Consider the following 5,607-nt stretch of genomic DNA (forward strand, 5'->3'; position numbering starts at 1 on the left):
TAAAGCACATGCCCTTCTCCCCCCCTCCCCCCCACCTCCCTACCTCTTATTGTAGATCATTTGTGTGGTAAAACAGAAGCAGCAGTCTTAATGCTCAATATAAGCTTTGTACCCTGTCAAATAAATGATGAATGAAGAACAGAGATAATGTGAAACCTACTGCTTTTGCTGAAGTCTGTTTGATCACTGGCCATTGGTATTCAGCCAGAGTTTCTAATTGTCACTTTGTGATGTGTAGCAGTACTGTGGTTAAATGCGCTGGGTCCTGTATCTGTTATTAACCTTTATGTTGTGCCTCCAGCAAGTAGGGCCGAGTGAGATTGGAATTCTGATCTAGTTATATTTAATGCACTGTTTCTCTTGCTTGACTAACAACCCAGTATTTTAGTTTAAAAATTGAAAAACAAGATTACGGGGGGGGGAAATGTATGTATTGATGACTCGGCTATGGTAATGTCCCCAATTTACATACCTTGTGTTCCTGTTACTCGGGACAGTCTCCCAGCCATTAAATAAGCACTCTGCCATTTTGCAGGTAGCATATCAGTAAATCACCGTCTTTCAACACATTTTTACTGCACCATTGCCTGAAAATAAGGATTTTATTTCATTCTGAATTTATTACTGTGACTATACCACTATTTATCTAAATGGCTACTGTGTGCATTATTAATGGACTACTTTATTGTTGTGCTACCCAATGGGAGTCATACAACCAAGCTCTTCTTACATTCATTGCAGAATCTCACTTTTAAATTCAGGTCCAGAAGTGCCACAATCGGATGGTTTGGGGAAGCGTTCGGTGATACGGCACCTAGAAAACAACCACTATGGGGGAAAAAAGAGCAAAATGAAAGGCCATCCCATTTTAAAGGCAAACAGTGTGATTTATCCCAGTACTTGGAAGACTTCTGCAGGAGTTGGCTGTTTGCATCCATCTGTAGAAGAGGCCAATTTATGCTGAGAATCAGACCCGGCGCGGCGTTGTCACCTGCTAGCCCTGCTTCGGGTTCGGTGCAGGCAGGCACATGACTGCTTTACCTTCCCGAGCATGTCACTCTCTGTCTTTTTCCTCTATCGGGCCTTTTATCAGGGAAACCAGCCACTGACACAGCCGCGGAGGATTAGTGATCAATGCAGGTCAGCGCAGGAGATTAAAAGTAGCAGCTGGGGAAGGCGATGGACTGACCGCCGCACAAAGAAGTTACGAATTGTTCAACACATATGGAGGCATGTGCACCTCTGGATGACTCCTCTAGGCTATGACACCAGCCAAGGACTAGCAGGGCACCCCTGAAGTCAGTGCAGACCCAGCAGCATGGAGCAGTCAGGCTCTGCAATGGCACACCCGGGTGAAATGCCCTTGTGCTGGGCCCTGACCCCAGGTTGTGGAGGTGCTGGGAGGGAAGCTGTGGGCCTGCCGGTAATGCAGTCCCCTCTCAGCTGCACAGCAAGCCAAAGGTCACTGCAAGTTATTTTTGCATCAACAACTCACAAAGGAAAAAAAAAGCAACAATCCCCTGTTGTGTCATTAGGGCAGCTCTTGAGAGCAAGGGTTTTGATTCAGTTCAATGGATGCTGTGCTCCACCTTTTCCTGCAGATAACAGCTGCTGGAAATAGCAGCTGAGCACAGCATCTGATGTCAGGGACTTTTTGTACCCTTGACACCGAGGGGGGCACCCACTCTCAGCTGTGAGGAGCAATCTGCATCTTCTAGCAGTAGCTCAGATTTACTGGTATCTGGTGCCTCCATCCTCCTGCTGGTACTTGGGTAAAGCTCCCCCAAATCACTAGGGACAGAAGTTATGCATAAACCAGTTTAAGTGATCCAAATCTGGTTTAAACCTGCAACAGAACAGAAGTTCAGTGCACCTAAACCAGTTTCAACATGGCTGAAACCGGTTTGGGATCAACCTGGTTGTATGTAGGATTAGACTTAACTGATTGAGCTCAAACCAGTTTACGCAATTTCTGTCCCAGCCCGGTGTCCAGTGCTCAGGTGGCTCCCCAAATTGTGAGAGGCTGCAAGCATCCTGGCACTCATCTCTACATTTTGGGCATAGTTTAGAGTAGACCTGGCAGTGGAGGGATCCCCTCTATCTCTGCAAAGGCCAGTCGAGTAGCGGCTATGCACTGTTCCTCTCCAGAGTAGACCAAGAGAGGCCATGCTCCCTGTGCCACTCCATGGCAGCCCCCAATGTGGGGGTGGGTGAATCCTCTTCCCGTGACTCCTTTGGGATTCTCTCTCACTGTGGCCCTGTTTAGCAGCCCCTCTAGCTTGCAGACTGGAAAAGGGTGAGACTGAAAGTGGGACAGTGTAGTATAGTGCCCAAGGGATGTGCATGTGGGGTGGGGGTCTCAGTTTCAAAATACCAGCTAGCCTCCTTGTACAAAGGATTGTGAGTTAGGGCCGACAGGGTCTGTAGTGACCACAGGGTTCAATAAAGATAGTCAGGCAGGGACAAAAAGAACTAAAAAGTTGTTATTGTGGAGCACTAGGCAAGCCTCTGCAGACCCTTTGTCTGTCTGTCCATCTTTGTCTCTGACTAAGGGACCATCTTCCAATTCCTAACTTTTTCAGTCTTCTAAATTAGGGAAGATCTCTAAATTATACTTTCTGTCCCTGCGGAGGCCATCCCTCTCCTGCACCACGGACCCAAAGTCTTCTTGCCAGTATGTGAGCCCTGCGCCCACTCAAAACCGAGCTCCCTGCAACGCACACTACCCTTCTTCCACCCAGGGACCTTTTTCCATAGCACAGATGTTCACCATTATACATTTGTAATGAAAAACTATTGTTGCAGATGCAAGCTCTAGCTATAGCATGGGGCCATGCCATGAACCCGATCTGCCTGCTAGCAGCTCCTGTTACCTATTTTCCATAGTCTGTGCCCAGAGCAATGCTTCAGCCACTAATATGCACCAGCAAAACCAGCATATAAAGGACCAGGCCTGGAGCTCACACTTCGATGAACTCCCCGATCCCTAATCCCACACAGCATTGAAGCCCAGAGAGCGTGACTGGGATCTGCCTCTTGTGGCTAATGAGAAGGCAGGGAGTGGGGGAGACAGGTGCCCAGACCTACTGGATGCTAACGCTGGGCAACCAGCCCCTGAGACACTGCCAGCACTCTTACAGTGCACTTGCAGCATCCCAGCATGAGCCACATACTGCAGGAGTAGCACGCCGGGCTCCCGGCTACAGCTCTGCAAAGGAGCACAAAGGAGGGCAGAGATCAACCCACCTGAGCCCTGTTACTCACCAGAGCAGCACACTGGGAGTGAAGCTGCCCTGACCGCTGCAAGGGAGAGGCATCATGCAGTGAACAAGGGCTCACCTGGCAGTGCTGCCTGCAGCTGGAATGAGATGCATCCTTTCATGCCACCACCTTTCTGTAGCGGGACAGCTGGGAGCGAGTACTGAGCTGAGAGCGGCCCTAGCTAGTCGTTAATGGCTTGCCCTGTTGTCCAGGGTGCAGGGAGAGAAGAGAGCTTCAGGGATAGTCCCAAGGACCCAGGAAGAGTTTGGGCACCAGTTCCCACCGACTTCCAGCTGCAACTTGGTGACCAACAGCTTCGAGTGCCTCCTTCGCCCCGAGTCCGCCAACCCCTCGTGCAGTCAGTCTAAAGGGGGCCTGTGAGGGCCCAAGCGACCCCGACAGAGACCTGCAGCGTGAGATCCCCTTTAGGAAGGACCCGGAGAACACGCCGGGCTGCACCAGGCCAGGATGCCGGCTAACGGGCTGCACAAGGTGACCTCCACGCCCCCACACCCGTTCTAGGGGCAGAGGCTGAAGCGTCCATCTGTCAGCAGCTCAGGGAGTGGGCAATGCAGGGGAGGAGCCGATCATCCACCCCAAACCCCTCCCCGCAGGCATCCTCCGTCACCGAGAAACCAAACAGGGCCTGATCCAGCCCCCAGCCCCGATTTCTCTTGGCGCTCATTGTCTTCGGGTAGGGAGGTCTCATTCGGGGAGGAATCTCATCCCCAGCCTCCCTCTCGCTCTTCTGGAGAGTTAAGGCACGACCAGGGGGAGGGGGCACTACCGTATTTCCCCGCCTGGTCTGCAGCCCTTGCCCGGGGCCACGTAAAACACACGTATCTGCCCCGAGACCTACCGTCTGTTACTGGCAGCGGGGGGACGCACCCAGACAGACAGAATACAAGATGAGGAACGATTTCACAAGAGACGAGGAAGGAATCTGGGCCATGTCACGGCATTCGGCGGCAGTCGCGGCCTGCTTTAGCACTCGGCCGTTTGCTGTTTGGAAGAGGCTGCGGGTGGGCTCGGACGTCTTCCCCGCGCGTCGGCGACCGCAGCTGCGAAGACAACCTCCGGGCCGTCGAGGGCTGGAATCGGGGTGACAGCGGGGACGGAGCAAACGCGCCGACCGACTGCAAAGGCAAGGGGAGGTGGAGGCCGGCCCGGGGCTGCCCGTGGACAAAGCCGGCCAAGCCAGGGCTGAGTGGCATTGGCTCTCCAGGCGGTTGGAAGAGCAGGAGCAGGAGGCTCCGCGTCCCAGCTGCCGAGCCGGGAGGAGGCGTCGAGTTTCCAAGGGAGTCGGTTCCCTGCTCTCCCAGCCAAAAGGTAAAAGGCCCCGACAGCAGCTGCTCGACGAGGCAGGGCGAACGGGTGAGCAAGCCAGAGACTCGCTCTCGCTTCGGGGCCCAGAAGTGAGCAGCGCCGGCTGCGCGTTTGCCAGCCTGCTCTCGGGCACACAATGCCAGAGAAAGAATGGCTCCTTGGAGGAAAATAATACACGTGTCCTGCAAAGAGAGTCATGTTTCCCCGCTCCGAACGCCGCGCCGGGAAGTTATTGTAGGGAGCGGATCGTGCGAGGAATTCGCCTCCACCTTTAAAACATCACACTGATAAGCGACAAAGCGGCAGCTCGGCAGGCGCGCAACCCGGCTCCGGCTGCGCCGCGGAGCCACTCTTTCTGGGTAGAAAGTCACTAATTGATTATGTTGACACAAAGAGCTCCTGCCTCCCCATTGATTGTGGTGACAAAGAGCTCCTGCCTTCAGGACCTCGCAATAGAGAAATAATACAGCACTTGATATTTCATTCCTGCAGTGCATACAGAGCCGCGACCTGACAAGTGCCCTACTCGCCGGCCCACCCCCTCGCCCCGACCAGCCCCACGCCTGAGACAGGGCCAGGCGTTGCCGATGCCTGGCGCTGGTTATCCTTCCAGGGTGACAGGGGGCTGTGGCTCAAAATCAAACACAAACGCAAAAGTAGGGTAACTCGGTAAAGGCTTGACTCATCCCTGAGGTGTTGCCCAGAGGTCTCTGGCCAGCAATCGCTTTGCCTCATTCTTGCCCATGGTCCATCACGTATAAGAGAATTTGCACAGCGATGTCCTAGAAGCACGGACAACGAGGGCTGGAGGGGACCTCGGGAGGTCACATCCAGTCCAACCCCCTGCTCAGAGCAGGACCAGCCCCAACTACATCATCCCAGCCAGGGCTTTGTCTATCCGGGTCTTCAAAACCTCCAAGGATGGAGACTCCACCACCTCTCTGGGGAACCTGCTCCAGTGCTTCATCACCCTCCTCATTAGAGAGTTTTTCCTAATATCCAACCTCAACTTCCCTTGCT

Source organism: Crocodylus siamensis, chromosome 15 (genome assembly GCF_052110815.1).
Source record: "Crocodylus siamensis isolate JL-2025a chromosome 15, ASM5211081v1, whole genome shotgun sequence".
In the NCBI taxonomy this organism is placed as follows: domain Eukaryota; kingdom Metazoa; phylum Chordata; order Crocodylia; family Crocodylidae; genus Crocodylus; species Crocodylus siamensis.